Below are 15,992 nucleotides of genomic sequence, written 5' to 3' on the forward strand. Positions count from 1 at the left end.
CCTACAGTGAATTAGATGAGTAGTAAGTCAATTAACAGACATTTACAGTGTCTGGTTACGTGCCAGACGCTGGGCTAGCTGCTTCACACACGGGGGAGCAGCGGAGTGGAAAGCATGTCATCTTCTTAGGAAAGTTTAGGACAGAGGAAGGGGCTGGTGTGTATACATAATAGTAGTAACTTCGATTCATGTTGCATCATCTCTTTGTTTCTGCTGCAGCCCTGATAATTCGGCAGGGCAGACGGGTTCATACCCATCTCACAGATGGGGAAAATGATCCACAGCCTTCAGTGACCGCCTGAGGTCGCAGTTAGTCAGTGAGGGCCTCCGGCCTGGGTCTCCCACCCGCCCAGTCCTTGTTTTCGGCCAAGGCTTGTCTTCACTGATTTTGTATCTGTGAGTGGGCCACGGCCCTTGCCCTCAGGGGGTCCGAAGTTCAGGGAGGAGAATCATGCATAAACAGCAGAGCGGCCCAGAGCCCTCTGTCCGCCCCACCGTGCCGCCGGGGCCACGGCTCAGCTCCTTCCAGTCACGTGTCCCTGGAGAGTCCCTCGGGCTCTCTCCGCCTCGCTGGAGGGCTGTGGAGGGTGCAGAGCCGCCTTCCTCTGGGGTCCTGGTCTGATAGAGCTCCCGGGAGTGGCCGTCCTCCTGCTGGGGCCAGCTTGTGCCAAAGCATGGGGGCTGACCACTCAGTTTTAGGAATTTTGTGAGCTGGCTCTTGAACACAGCCTTTATGGAAAAAATCGTAAGTATGTAAGTTTACAATTAAATCAATTATACTAGAAGCAAGGGTAATAAATATTCAAAATGCAGTCCTTCCTAGCTATTTCACTGTTACCTGTGTGCTGGTGGTTATTTGTATCTTTTATGTGTGTGCATATGTATATTATATATGAGGGGAGACCCCCCCAAGAATGGAGTTAACTTCTGAAAAGGTGGGCCCTTTGTAACACAGGCTTCCCCCCACTAGGTGAGTGTTCTAGGGACCCATCTGTGTCAGTGTACCAGCTGGCGTGGTTCTGAGAGGCTGCGTTTGGTTTCGGTGAGTTTTTTTAAGAGTCTTTCAACGCATTTGCTCGTTTCATGTGGGTGATTTATGGGTGCCCCTGCCCACAGTGCACTGAGCGTTCGGCAGATTTTGATCAAAAAAGGGCATTACCCCCTTGCCCCACCCTCCTTTGTCACCTCATTTTGCCCCGAGCGACTCTTCTCGTTTCCCCGGATGATGAAAGTCCTCACAGGGAAACGTTTTGCCAACGGAGAAGAGGTGAAACAAAAAATGGCAGAAGCGCTAAAAGGCATCAGAACTGACCCCTTCACACACTGCTTGAGCAGGGGGAAAATGTCTGGACAGGTGTGTGCCATCCCATGGATGCCACTGAGGGTGACTGAAGCTGAAACATGTGAGAATAAGTGCACGATGTTTTATAAGTACATTCCAGGTTTGGGGGGGTCCCCCTTGTGTGGCTAGTAACCAGCTTTCGGTCAATGACAGACTGCACCCACAGTGGCGGTCCGAAGAGACGAGAACGGAACTGAATGCCCTATAGAGGATAGGAGGGTTCGTGCTTCAGGCAGACTCTTCTCTCTGGCGGGCCGTGTCTGTGAGGCCGGGCAGCAGACCCCCTGGCGCTCACAGCACCTCGTTCCATTCCGAGGGCGTAGCCACAGGGCCGCAGCCCAGGCTGCCGGGCACCCACCCGCTCGGCACAGGGGAGCCCGTCCCCCGGCGCTGCGTGTGCGGAGGGCGCTCTGGGCCCCCAGCCCCGGCTGGTGTCCTCGGAGACCAGGGCTGTGAGGCCTCCGCTGGGGACCTGAGACCCCGTACGAGGACACAGGTCCCCGGGCACCACCGCCGCTTTAGTAAAGGCTGCCTGTGGCCACGTGGGGCCAGCCTGTCCCTGCACGTGGAAATATTTCGGTTGCAGTGGTGTAAAGTGTAGGTACGTCTTATTTCTCCCACCGGTTCAACACCGGAGAGAGCCTTTTGTGCCCGGCAGGGTGGATGGAGCCAAAACCAAATCCCGAAGTCGAAATGGTGGGTCCTCAGGTCTACACCCTCCCTGTGTTAAATCCCCTTTTCCTGAACACACCACAGAGCTCCTCGATCTGCCCACTGCTCCCACGGGCAGCAGCCAGGCCGCAGGGCCACGACAGTCCCCGGTGTTCCTCTCCTTCTGTCTTAGCTTCCTGTTCCCGCTGACCCTCGGCCCCCCCCCACTCCCCCCTGACGGCCACCGACGCGGTCTCTGCGTCCCACCAGCCCGTCTCTCCCCCGTGTGCCCTGTCGGTCCAGCCCGCCTCCCTGTTCAGGGGGCAGCTCCGAGGTTCCGCCTCCGACCCTGTCAGGAGGAAGCGGGCGGGGGGGCTTGTGGGCCAGCGTTACAGAGTCTCCAGGGGTGCCCAGGGACATCCTGGGTCTCCCCACTCACGCACCCCTCACCCGCCGACTCCCTGGAGCAGCATCCGGGCCTGTGGGCCCTGTCGACGGTGAGGGCCCTGGTGCACTTACCGTGCTGCGCTTACAGGTGCTCCGTTTAAAAAGTCACCTGCACCATGTTTTGCTGTAACTCTTCTGTGTTTAGATACACAAACACTATTGTTACAATTGCCTGCGGCAGTCAGCACAAGAACGTGTCGTGCAGGCTTGTAGCCTGGGAGCAGTGGCTGCACCGTCTGGCCAGGTGTGCAGGGGCCCGTGCCCCCAGGTGTGTGCGAGTGCCTCTGGGGTGTTCGCACAGGGATGCGGTGGCCTAACGATGCATCTCCCAGAACGTAGCCCGTCATTATGCAACACTTGACTGTATAATCGTGGCTACTACACATTTCTTCCTAACTGTGTGTTTGGTGGTGTTGCCTCGGTAGCTTGTAATGGGCCGTAGTGAGAGTATTCACACCACAGATTATTGGCAAACACTGCAAACCAGCCCCCTCCCCACAAATCCCCGGCCCCAATTTATCAGCTCATCATGGGGATCCGGCAGTGAGTGACTCAGGCACAGCTCCCACCCCCAGAGCTCAAGTTCTGGCGTGACACCCCTCAGGGCTGGTCTGGGGCCCTCGGAGGTGCAGAGCGAGAGGGGCAGCTGCTGGGCTGGGCCTGCTGCGGGGTGGGGGCTGTAAACCGCCCTCACTTCACCTCTCCCTGTGGATTCTGGGTTATGGATGGCCATGCACCATGAAGAGGGGAAATGGGAGGAGGATGAGATCCCGTTAATTGAGAGCCTGCTTTGCCGTTGATTCAATAAGCACGGTCAGGGGACCGGGGCATCTGGGCAGCAGAGCGGTGGTGGTGTCTGAGGACTGACTGCGGGCAAGTCAGATCACTCAGGGCTGGTGAGGTGTGATGCCCAGGACCTGGGTCGCGGGTGCGGTCTGGAGGAGGCTTAGGTCACGGTGGACGGGAGGGACCTGTCCGTAGAGGTTCAGGGACAGCGTGGGAGAGTAGAGCTGGACTGTGGAGTGGACATCTGTTTCCAAGAGCCATAGTTCTCGTCCCATGTGTGAGCTCTGGGAGATGGACACATGTGCGGGTATGTACAGGGGAGGCGTGAGAGCAGGAGAATGGGGTGGGGAGAGGGGAAGGGTCTGGATCCAGGGAACAGCACCTGCGAAGGCTCAGAGGCATGAGCTGTTGGGGAGTTCAGCCTGGCTTGGGGGTCATAGCAGGTGCTGAACCTTCCCCATGTCAGAGGGGACAGCACCTGCTGGGTGCCAGCAAAGGGGTCTTGCCAGACCTCACCTGCTAGAGGCGCTGTGTTGTATGGGTCACCCTCCCCGGGTCACCCTCCCTTGCACCTCTTTAAGATTTGTTGGTAATTTCTTGTTATTCCCCCAAGCTTTCTACTATTTCAGCACCAGCATCTGTGGCAGGTGGATTCTCAAAAAAGATTTCCGTTTTAATATCAGACTGAACAAAGCAGGATCGGAAGGGTGGGTCTACTGCCCCTCCCCCACCCCCTCCCCCGCCAATAACACTAGAAAAATCAAAGATAAAAGTAACTGGTATATAGGTTCTCTAGCGTTTTTGGTTACTTCTGCCTTTCATTTAATAATTGGGAGCTTCTTTCTTCCTTTCTTTTTTTAAATTTATTTTTAGAGAGAGGGGAAGGGAGGGAAACATAATCAGTTGCCTCTCACACGCCCCCAACTGGGGACCTGGCCCGAAACCCAGGCATGTGCCCTGACTGGGAATTGAACCAGTGACCCTTTTGGTCGCCGGCCAGCACTCAATCCACGGAGCCACACCAGCCAGGGCTGGGAGCTTCTTTCTTTAAAGATGACTCATGGTCCCTCTATGCCTGGACGTGCCAGACAAGTTTCGTGCGTCAGTCATTTCGTCGCCACGCCAATCCCGCTGGTAGACACTGTCATCCCGTCTTACTGACGAGGAGACTGAGTCTTCGGTGGTGTGACTTCTCCAAGGTCACTGTGTTTGTACGTGGTAGGATTCAAAGTAGGTAGTGAACCTTTCTAAATTCCTATCTTCCTTCCTTTAGTCCCTTTTCCCCTCTTCCCTTTGAGGGGGGAGGGAGGGAAGATCCACCAGTGGTCTGTGATCTCAGCCCACTTTGCCGTTCTTTGTTTGAAATTGACCCGTGTGTTTTTTTTCTTACCCACTTAGCTGGGTGCATTGCCCTGGGGTTTAGGGTCACGGCCTAGAATAGAACCCCAGGGCCCAAATGGGCTCCTGGGCCTGCTCTCAGGAAAGCGCTAATAATAATGCTCGTATTTATGGAGAGGGCTGTGCTAACGGCTCTAACTGAGGGAGCGCAGGCACGTTGGCGGGCGTGGGGCCCGAGGGAGCTTGTTCAGTCCTCGGGCACCCCGACAGGTGGGTCGTGTGGTCATCTCCGGTTTGCTCCCTCGAGGCGGACGGAGGCCCAGGTCAGTCCCCTTGCTTGTCTAGGTCACACCCGTTTGAGGGGTGGAGGCAGCCCCGGCCAACCTTGTTCTGTCTGCCCCACAGTCCCAGCCCCCAGCCCTGCCTCCTAGGGCAGTGCCACCCTTTCCGGGACCTGGCCTGGCTGTGCCTTGGATGTCCCCTGGCAGCAGTGGCCACGTGGGGTGGGAGGCAGGGAAGGACAGTTGACCATTTGGCCAGAAGCACAGGTTGGGCCCCTGTGGGTTCGAGCCAGGCGTTGAGCCCCCTGCCTAGGCCCAGGGGTTCACCTGCCCTCCCGCCTGTCTGTCGAGAGCGGGGTCTTGGCCCAGGCCTCACCACCACCTTCTGTGAAGGGGTGCCGGCAGTTCAGGGCAGTGTGGAGGTTTGGGGGGGCCTCTGCCCACATTGGTTGGCGTACGGGGCCGTAGGCAAGGCAGCATTTGTGGCTCTGGGCCCCTTCTTTTGGAGATCCTGGCCTCCTGGCCTCTACAGACCACCCCCCCGCCCCGCCCCCGCCCCATCCAACACAGCAGCTGCCTGATTGGCATGCACCCTGCCTCCCAGGCCTGAGCACTTGGGGAGGGGAGCCGCCCTCGTTACCCGCCCTCTCCATTGTTTGAAGTGGACAGACTTGGAGAGAGCTTTAAAAATACGGGCTTGTTATTCAATTTCCCTAGAAAAACAATGGTTTAAATTAAGGACAGGAATGACAGTCTCTGAAATTGAAGAAAAATATCCCTGGACTAAGACATTACCCCGAACCTCTGATTTCCTTTTAGAAATAAAGGTTTATTGTTCTTTAAATTATGTGCGCGCTCCGCGGCCTTGGAAGAAGACTTCGAAAATGCAGAGAACAGAAAATGAAGATCACCCTCTGTCCCACCACACTTTCCATACTGAGGTGCATGTCATTTGTTGAATTTGATGATTGATTGGCCCATTTGGCAAAGTGTCTGTTCAGGGTTCACAAGGGGCCAGGCCTGTGTTGGGCTCGGGGGTGGGGTGGGGTAGGTGGGTCCCTGCTCCTTGCTGGGCCTCTTTCTGTGCGGGTCCTTGGACAACTCACTTGTGGCCCCTCTGTACCTCAGTTTCCTCCTCTGTCAAACGGGGACAGGACCAGCAGCTGTGGCGGGTGTCGTGTGGATCGGACGAGGGGGTGCCAGGGGGCCGCTCTGGACGGTGCCTGGCCCCTGGAAGGGCGCGGCGTCATCAGCTGCGTGATGTCAGCGAGCTGGCCGGCCTGCAGTAGCCCCGCCCTGTGGGTCTTATGTGATGGCGGGGGTGGGGACAAAAACCGAACAGATCACTCAGGATGATGAAGTAACTGCATGTTATCAGTGGCAGAATTGCAACCTACAGGAGAGTTTTGGAAGAGTTTATTTGAGCCGGGATTTTGAGAACACAGGCTCCCAGCAGGCTGAGAAAGTGCTCGGGAGGATGGCTCGGTAGCGTTTCCGAGGTCAAACCCCCGGTTTGGGGTCAAAGGCAAAATGTAGCGAAGGTCACAAGGAATCCACGGGCGGCAGATTGGGGGGCGGAAGAAGGCGGCATGGCGGGGCACCCTCTAGGACTGGATTAGGAGGGGAATGGAGAGGCACATGTTGTGGAGCACTGCCTTTGCCCGGTGGGTGCAGGAGAGCGGGCATCTGGCACCTGCTGCTCACACAGACGGTGTGCCGGCCCCGAGCCGGCCAGGGGGAGCGTGGCGGTCCTGTGCGCTGGTGCGGTGGCCGTGCCTCCCCGGGGTCTGGGAAGGAAAACCACGTCACCGTTGCACACAGGTATGTTGCAATGGTGAAGTTACGCATCCTTCCCCTGGAGGCGTAAGAACCACGGACAGTATTCGCTCCAGGCAAAGGTGGGCCCCTTGCTGAGGAGGCTGTGGGCCTGGGATCTGACCTCCTGCCTTGCACCCGCCCGGTGAGGGGTTTCTGACCAGAGCAGACCGTCTCGTGTGGTTGCTTTCGTCTGCTGAGTGGGTCAGCCCTGCCCGGTGGCCCCCAAGCTTGTCGGGTCTGCTGTGTTGTCCCTTTGCATTCACAATGGCCCACAGTGAGTTGTGCTGGGACGGGAATGACTGGGGGCCTCTGGGCTGAGAGTCCGCCTCGGGCGCGGTCAGCACGGAGATGGGGCAGGGGGACGCCCAGAGATCAGGCGGAGGAGGAGGAGGAGCGGCCTCGGGAGGGGGTGTGAAACAGGGGCGCTGGGCAGCCCACATGGGGTTCTGCTTCAGAAAGGAGCTTGTGGCCAGCAGGGCCGCAGGCCCGCGAGAGCTCGTGTCGGCCGAGACAGAGACGGTGTGGGCCCCGCCGAGGCCGCCTGGGCCTTTCGGGAAGGGCGGGGCTCCGATGAGAAGTGGGAGAGGGTCACGGGGGTGGGAGGCGGGGAAGGAGAAGGCAGCGTGTGTAGACCGCTGCTGAGAGTCTGGGCGGTGAAGGGGGGCTGGGAAAAGATGTCTCAGCTGCAGGGGAAGTGGGGGGGACCTGGGAGAATGGTTCGTGCTGGTGGCCAAGCCTGTTCCGAGTGGGCAGCGGCAGGAGCCGGCGTTTAGGCAGAGGGGAGAGGAGGAATCACCCAGTGTGACAGTGCGGGGCGGTGGGTTAGGGGAGCAACTAACGGTGCTTCTTAGGAAGTGGGAGAAGTTGGGGTAGATTTGGGGTGCCCGTGAGGGGAGGTTGGGGACAGTCTCATTGTATAGCCTCACAGTTCTCAGTGACATCTTGACGGGGGGAGGAGTGTGGGGTACAGTCCAGTCAAAACTGCCCACCCCAGGAGAGGTCACGTGCAGCCACTACGAGGAGGAACAGAGGTGTCCGGGTCCCCCAAATGATGGAAACAGGTGCTTCATAGCCCTCCTTTCTCGAGAAGAGGGAACGGGCTCAGTGGGGTCAGCGTCGCGTCTGAGGTGGCGCGGCGAGGCCCCGTCTCCAGGGCACTGGGCTGCCGGGGTGCGGGGCTGGTGCTGGCGGGCATGGTGGGCTCCCGAGCCAGCGGGGAGCTTGGCGTCGGGAGACCCGGTTCCCTGCAGCAGAAGCCAGTGCAGCCGGCCCCGTTTCTCCCTCGGCGTGAAGTGCAGGAAATGACCTCCATGCGCCGGGCACTGCGCCGGGCACTCCCGGGGGACTCGCTCACTGCATCCTCACAACAAGGCGTGGGTGCTGCTGCTGGCCTCACCCTACACAGGGGAGAGGCCACCCAGCCGGCACGCCGGCTGCAGGAGGGGGGGTGCGGGTCCCCACCCAGCTGTCCGGCTACTTCTCCCACAGCATTCCTGGTTGGCAGGGAGGAGACCGAAGCTCGAGGAGTAATTTGTTTTTGTCTGTCTGTCCTGGCATTCCTCTCTTCCCAACACATATTTATCCGGCACAGATTTCTTTTTTTTTTTATATGAAGTTTCTTTTTTTTTTTTTAAAGATTTTATTTATTTATTTTTAGAGAGGGAAAGGAGGGAGATAGAGAGAGAGAGAAACATCAATGTGCAGTTGCTGGGGGTTATGGCCTGCAACCCAGGCATGTACCCTGGCTGGGAATCGAACCTGGGACACTTTGGTTTGCAGCCTGCGCTCTATCCACTGAGCTACGCCAGCCAGGGTCCGGCATAGATTTCTTTACGGAGCCGGTACCAGGTGAGGAGCCAGGGACAGGTAAAAGGTGCTTCCCCGCTTCTTGCTGGGGGAGGCGGACAGTTAGCTGTGCAAAGCGCCTGGCCCAGGCGTGGAGGGGGAAAGAGAAGCTCCCCGGGGGAGCTTGTCTGAGCAGAGCAGCCAAGAGGCAGTCAGTTCGGGGAAAGGGGGAGCATCGCCCTCGGGCAAAGGCTGCAGGTGAGCGAGTCCTAGGCCCTGCCCTGTCAGGGACGGGGCCGTGGGGGGTGGGTGCTGCTGAAGGGTGCTGAACACCTCACTGGGAGCGCTTTATCTTGGGGGCCACAGGGAGCCCAGAGAGTATTTGCAGATAGTGAGGAGCAAGATCAGAACCTTTCGTCCGTGGAGGAGACAGGGTTGGAAGGGACGGGAAACCTCAGGGAGACCTTTGGAGGCTCTGATTCCTAGGTCATTCTGCAAACTCTGTTGCTTCCCTAGTCTTCTTAAATTCTGCTCATTTCTTTTTTTCTAAAAAGGCTCCTGAGACTCAGAGAGGTTAAGCAGCTTGCTTGAGGTCACACAGCATAACAGGGCATCCAGGCTGGGACTGGGCCCCTGAGGAAAGTGGCCCAAGTCTCAGGGGCAGAAGCAGGGTGGTGAGTGACCCCAGGGAGGGGCTCCCTGGGGGCTCCGGGTGACCGTCCCACCGTCCTCAGTCCTCCTGTGGCTGCGGCCGCTGCCCTTTGGCAGCCCCGGAGAACAGGCAGCACCTCTGGGCTGCTGCTGGGAAGTGGGCGTGGGCCCTCCTCGGAGCCAGAGCCCCGTGGGTCACGGGAACGCTTTCCTGGGCCCCGGTGGCCTCCCCGGCGAGTGGTTAGAGAACTTTCTGGGGCCGGGCCAGGACTTGACCCTGGACCTGCTTCACGCAAGGCCAGCGAGGGGGGCCGTCTTCGCCGGGCATGGTGGGTGTGTTGTGCAGACGCCAGGCCAAGGCCCCATTTCCGGGGCCGGGAGGGAGGGACGGCCGCTCCCAGACACCTGTCCCCGATGAGCCCCTGCACCTCGGGCAGCTCTCTTGCCCCTTTGCCGTCGCGGTTGTCTCTCTGTGAAGTCTGGTTAATAGGAAATGTGGTTCCAAAGGACTGAAAACAACCGTGTTCACTGAGGGCCTGGAGTGTGCCGCATAGCATGCATTGTCTTCTTTCAAATTCTTCGTGGTGATCTCGTGAGGTATATATGGTTGTTATCATCACTTAACAGACAGGGCAGCTGAGGAACAGAGAGGGTGAGTAATTTCCCTGGAGTCACACAGCTCGTAGATGGCAGAACCGGAGGCCTGATCTGTCTGACTCGGGAGACTTTTCTGGAAACCCCGTGTTCCATTGAGCCTTTCCTTGGCAAATTACCAACAGAGTCTTGCGGGGTCCCAGCATTCAGCCCTCCCCCGCTTGGGGGCATCTGACTTAGTCCCACTCTTCCAGGTTTATCCCGAGCCTTGGAACTCCAGCGGGCCTAAAGCCCTTTGCTCATCGTCTCAGAGCCACTTGGGGCAGACTCGGGGCGAGCACTCTGGCATCCGGACTCCTGGCCCCTGCTCTTTCCGCTCCCCTGGGGCCTCGGGAAGAGCGACGGATTACGAACCGGGCACCTGGGTTCCAGTGAGGATGGTGAAGGGACAGTGTGGCCGAGTGCAGGCCTCAGCTGCTCACAGGAAGGGGGCTCGGGATCCAGAGAGGCTGTGACTGGTGGGGAGAGAAAGGGAAGCTGAGGATGGGACGATGGAGTCAGAGACTCGTTTAGCGCTGGGAGGGCCTTTTGGGATCATCTAACTTGGATCCCAAAGTCCTAATTTTATGTATGGGGACACCTTGGTCTGGAGAGGGCTAGTGACTGGCCCCAGGTCACAACTCTTCTTCTGTTCCTGGTTCTGCCGCCGGTCCCGGCACAGAAGGAGGTTTGAGAAGCTGGGTCCTCAGCCTCCCCTCTCGGCCACTCGCCCCGCCATCAGGACAGAAGAGCAACAGTACAAACGAGTGGCAGGAGTCATCTCACCGAGTGCTGAGTGCACCGGCCTCCAGGGCAGACGCCAGGCACACTGTCTCGCTCGAGTCCCACCATCCCCGCTTCCTGGCCCGTGACGTTGGGTTCACGACCCCTCTTAGTCCCCAACTTTCTTCATCCGTGTCACGACTTACCGTATTTTGCCGTGTATAATGCGCACCCATGTTTTTGTGCGCATTATACCTGGGATGATTATACCCATGGTACGTAATCATTATACCTGTATACACAGGTGTGCTAAGGATGCAGCTTCTCGGAGCCTCCCCCCGAGAGACTCTGAGTTTGTAGGCTGGGGTAGGAGCTTCAAATCTGCTTTTTAAAAAAAGGCTTCCTCTCTCTCAGGCCGTTCTGAAGTCAACAGGTCAAGGACCACCCTACAAAAAATGCAGTTGGCCTGTCCTTTGCTGTTGGACCGTGTTCTGAGACGCCTTCATCTGTGGTCACAGCCTTCGGTAGCCGGGGACTCCCCCTCCCTGCAAGCTGGCGTTTCCCAAACCAGGCCAGTTACCGGAATTGCCAGGAAGCTTTTGAACAAAATTTGCATTCTTGAGTTTCACCCTTAGAGACTCCAGACCAGCAGATCTCGGCCAGGACCTAGAAATCTCTGTGCCTGAAAAGCTCCCCAGGCCTTTTGTGCATTGTTTGTCGAGTACATAATAAGTGCTCCCGGAGGCCTGCAGGGGCCCAAGCCCCGGGAAAGGCTTCAAGGACGCGACTGTGAGGCCAGACGTGGACTTGGGGATTGCGTCACCCACGCTGCAGCCCGGCGAAGGGTGGGATCCCTGGACGGGGATCACACAGGGGTTCTCGGCCAAGTTGGGGAACCAGGTGTCTAGAAAACAGCTGGATCTGACTAGTTACCTGGGGCGAAGCTGGGATTCCTCAGTAGCTGAGCTCCAGGAAACTCCAGATGGAAGGAGAGTCCTGAGCCCAGTGGCCTCTGGTCATGACCTGTGGGATCCCATTGTTTGTTTATTTATTTAGTCATTCTTTTATCTACCCATCCACCCACCCACCCATCCATCCATCTATTTATTCACCCATCCACCTACCCATCCATCTATTTATTTACCCATCCCCACCCACCTACCCATCCATCCATCTATTTATCCACCCACCCATCCATCCATCTATTTATCCACCCATCTACCCACCCATCCATCTATTTATTCACCCACCCACCCATCCATCTATTTATTCACCCATCCACCCACCCACCCATCTATGCGTTCACCCATCCCCTCACCCACCCCCATCCAGCATCCCATCATCTCTTGAGTCCATACCATGTGCTGAGCACTGCACTGGGTGCCAGAGAGACAGAAATGAGAGGCACTGTCCCCGTCCTCAAGGGACTTACAGTCTAGTGGGGGAGTCAGGGAACAAAGCAAATGATCCCAGGCCAGAGCATCAGGCGCTCAGAGGGGCGGGTGGCTGGTTCTCCCAGTAGGCAGCACCGTTTCCAAGCCACACCGAGGAGCTTCTGGCTCTGCGGGTCCCTGGACAGGGTGCAGGGAGGGAATGACACCGTCACCCAGGCTCCCTCGGCCTGGGGGGAGAGCGGGGAGGGCGGACAAAGGGGCCTTCCCAGCCCCCACCTTCCTCGGGCTCCTGGGCCTCTAGCTCTTCGCTTGGGACCAGAGCCATTGCGCTCATGAAACGTGGCCAGCCCGTGGCTCCTTCCCACAGGGGCGGGTCTATCCTGCAACTCGGGCTCTGCCTGTGCATGTTGTGGGGGAGGGGACAGCGTCCTGTGGGGTGGAGTCCATGCAGTGGTGGCCCTGGAGTCAGACCGCCTGGTTCTGATTCTCGCTGTACCTCTTGTTGGCTGTGTGTCCTGGGACAAGTGTCTCAGCCGCCCTGTGCTTCATCTCGGTTTCTCAGCTCGTCAGGTGGTAGCAGCCTCCCCCTCACCCGCATCTTGGGGCGGTGAAGGCACTTGTGTGTAAAATTCGCAGAGCCGTGCCTGGTCCTCGGTGAACGGCCGATGCGCAGTAGTGGGGACATGGAGCTGTGGAGGTGCGGTGTTGATCGGTCGTGGGGCCAGGAGACCCGGTTCGAATCCCCGCTGTGTCTCCCACTAATGAGAGGCTTGGCCGGTTTCTCCTCCGTGGAAGGGGGACTGATGCCCCAGACAGTTGCTGGAGGTTCCTTCTCAGTCCTGGGCTTCTTCCTGAAGTCAGAAAACGTGGGTCTAAACAGCTAGAGCGAAATTTTCGTTTGATGAGGGGGGTGTGGCCGCCACCTCAACCGCCCACAGACCCGGGGGCTCTGTCTCATGTCTGTGGGGCCTCAGCCCTCAGCCTCCCGTGCTCTCAGTGGTTTCTGGGACCATGTGAAAACCGGTCATCAGGTGAGGGGGGCTCCCGGAATCCAGAGCCAGTGCTGCAGAGTGGACGGTGACACTTGGTCTGCGGGGACACGGGCAAGGGACCGTCCTCTCCTGGCCAGCCTGGGTCTGGGTGGCCTGGAGAGACCAGGGTTTCTGACACCTGTCCCAGGTGCAAGAGCCCTTCCTCCTCATTTCCCTGCTTGGTTTGAGTTCTCAAGGCTGAGTGAGCCAGGCATACCCGATGCCCCAGAAGATGTGGGTCATAAGCAGATAAAGGTTAACTCCGCAAGTCTAGCCCTGAGTGCAGACCTGCCTGGGCTGGCTGTCTGGGGCACTGCCAGGCTCCGAGCCCCTGCCCAGCTGATGGCCAGGATGAGCAGGCTCCCTCCAGGGGCAAACAGGGTGCCTGCCTCACGCCGGGTGACGGCATTTGCTCACTGGTGCTATCCGGTGGTCCGGGGCTGCTGTATCTGGTTTTCAGCAGAGGAGGAGGCAGAGACAGAGAGAGGGCGGGGGGCCTGTTCAGGCTTACAGGGTGGGTCTGGGGTCGGAGCCAGGAGGGTCTCCCTGCAAAGCCCCTCCCTTCCCCCCTCGGACCCCCAGTGGTATCCGTGCTGCTGTTGGGGCCACACAGGATGCTCCGCGTGCCACAGGTGCTGGGATCCGCTTTCTGGCTCCTTCGAGCCTTGGTCTCCGATTCTTCTTTTGCAAAGCGGATATAGGCTGCTTTGGGGTCCCCGGAAGGCCGGGCCGGGCACAGGACACCCGAGTGCAGTGAGGCGGGAACATGGGGAGCTGGACCCACTCGTGATGTGCCGGGCTGTCCTGGAGCCTAAGCCGGGGTTGGGGAGTGACTGCCAGCTGGCCAAAGAGGCCTCTGCCTGGAGACCATGTACTAGGCACCACGGGGACACCTGGGGCCCAGCCACCGGTTCTGTCCTCTGGGAGCTGCCACAGGAGCAGGGCTGAGAACACAGGTTTGGGGACCTCAGGATCTGGGTTCGAGTGCGGGTCTTATTAGCCGCGTGAGCTTGGGCAGGCGCCTTTGGCTCCACCCGAGCGGCTCCCTGCAGGAGAGGAGTCGTTACCCCTATTATGTCATAGGGTCAGTGTGGGGCCAAGGGGTGCGGTGCTCAGAGCCCCTGGCGTGTAGCAGCTGCTCAATAAATGGACTCCCCTTCTCGGGCTCTCAGATGACAGTCTTCCAAGGCCCAACGGGACCGGTGGGTCCGAAAGATGCGTGAAGGCTGCTTCCCCGAGATGCCGGCAGCGCAGCAGGAGCCGGGGGTGACTCCGTAGGCGGCTGGGGGTGGGGCACAAGGGGGTGTCAGCTCCACACCTGGCGGCGGGGGGTGCAAATGGGATGTGGACTCCGTTTCGCTGGGGGAGAGAGGGAGATGTTGGCTTTCTCTCGGTCCTGCTCCGCCCACCCCCATCCCTCGCCCCCTCCCCCACCCAAGCCCTGTGGGTAATGGCAAACTCAATAAGGCCATGGCCATTTTCATAGGCAGGGAACGTCAGAACCTAAGAGAGGAAGTGACTTGCTCAACGTTGGTAGGAGTTGGTGGCAGAGCAAGGCTGCCCCGCAGCCCGAGGCCAGCCAGACGTTGACCCTGCACCTCTGGCTGCCTGGGGCGGGCCCCTGGGGCTGTCAGGCCTACCGGCCGCTGAGGCCTGCCTGGGGCTAGCTGTGAACAACAGAATATTCTAAGGCACACGACTCACGGGCTGGCCTTTCCTCCACCAGGGAGCACTTCTTGGTTTTCTCCTTTTGGTCCCTACGAGGTCTCATGCGGTGCTCACCTCTCCTTCCCTGGGCCCTGGGTGGGGCCGGTGCCTTTTGCCCCGGGAGCCTGTCCCGGGAGAGCGGCTGTTGGCTCCCGGACTGCGGTGCTCACACGTGGGGAAGGTCAGAGAGAGGCCGAGCGGAGGCACTGCCGTTGTGCAGACCTGGTCCGTAGCTCGGCTGGCCCAGCCTGGCTGTGGGACCTTGGGCTAGTCACTTCACCTCTCTGATTCTCAGTTTTCTTCTGTCACTCCACCCAGCATTTACTGAAGGCCCGTTAGATGCCAGGTAGGGAGCTAGGCATTTTGGGGAGACTCAGCCACTGTTCTCTGGGGGCCTTGAGATTGAGCGGGGGGTCAGGCGGGACCCTGGATCGCCACCTTGAAGTGCCGAGAGCCTGGGAGACACGGAGAAACACCGCACAGGGCTCCTGGTTTTAGCAGAAATGCAGACGTGACAGGGAGCATTAGTTTCGTTCCCAGCCCTCGAGAGCAGTCTCTGGGACTTCCGTGAGTTACTGTCACTTGGATGTCACTTGTGGAGGGACACAAGTCCCTGGGGGAAGGAGTGATGTTGATTTTCCATGGGCATTGGCGATGCCAGTTAGTGTCCCTGGTTGTGGGCCGAGGCCGCCACATCCCCGTGCATGCCCTGACCCTTGCAGAGAGGAAATGCAGCCCTGGGCACAGAGAGGGCACCCAAGAGCCGTTTGCTGAACTAACAAGAGGGACCATGGCAGCCGGGCCCGGGATCCCAGTGGGAACGCCACCGACCTGGGGAAGGAGGGACAGCTGACAGGGATCCTGTGCTGGAGGCAGGAGCCTCGCTCTGCGAAACTCCAGAAGATGAAACGAGGGCAGGTTTAGAGCCTTCTCATGAGCCTTTTGCCAGAGGAGGAATGAAAACCCGAGAGTATGGTGTGGGACAGAGACCCGGGCGAGGTGGGCCTTGGGGCCAGGCCCGGAGCGAGGCTCAGCAAGTCTGTTGGGGAGGGAGCCTTTCCCCACGGTTCACTGATGCACCCCGGACACCCGGGAGGTGCTCGGCTCATGGGGGCGCTGAATCCCTATGGGCTGAATAAACGAATGAGTGTGTTCCTTAATTGGGTTTCAGGGGAGTCATTGCACCCAGTCTGCAGATGAATAAACCGAGGCTTAGGGAGGTCAAGTCACACATCTGTTCGGTGGTGGGGCTGAGCTTTGGAGCCAGGGCTCAAAGCCCAAGCTCCGACGCACCCATCCGCTAGGATTAAGGAGCCCTCGCTCTTGTGGACACTTGGATTTCAGCCCCTCAAGCACCCCTCCCTTCCCTGGTACCCCAGCCATCAGCTCCTGCTCGGATCGGGGG

General features: G+C 58.9%; 1 protein-coding gene across 6 annotated transcripts in view; it reads left to right on the forward strand.

Moving 5' to 3' along the window:
- Positions 1–15,992, forward strand: part of ARHGEF10L (Rho guanine nucleotide exchange factor 10 like) — a 154,007-nt gene that overhangs the window by 17,529 nt on the left and 120,486 nt on the right. For 4 of the 6 annotated variants that reach the window (XM_036025388.1, XM_036025390.1, XM_028512202.2 and 1 more), the window contains one exon: positions 9,003–9,122. The exons of the other annotated variants lie outside the window; for them this stretch is intronic. The gene's annotated coding sequence lies outside the window, so the exon portion shown is untranslated. Of the gene's footprint in view, positions 1–9,002; positions 9,123–15,992 lie in introns of those variants that run through there. 6 annotated transcript variants of the gene reach the window in all.

The sequence above is a fragment of the Phyllostomus discolor genome, chromosome 5 (genome assembly GCF_004126475.2).
Source record: "Phyllostomus discolor isolate MPI-MPIP mPhyDis1 chromosome 5, mPhyDis1.pri.v3, whole genome shotgun sequence".
NCBI classification, from domain to species: Eukaryota; Metazoa; Chordata; class Mammalia; order Chiroptera; family Phyllostomidae; genus Phyllostomus; species Phyllostomus discolor.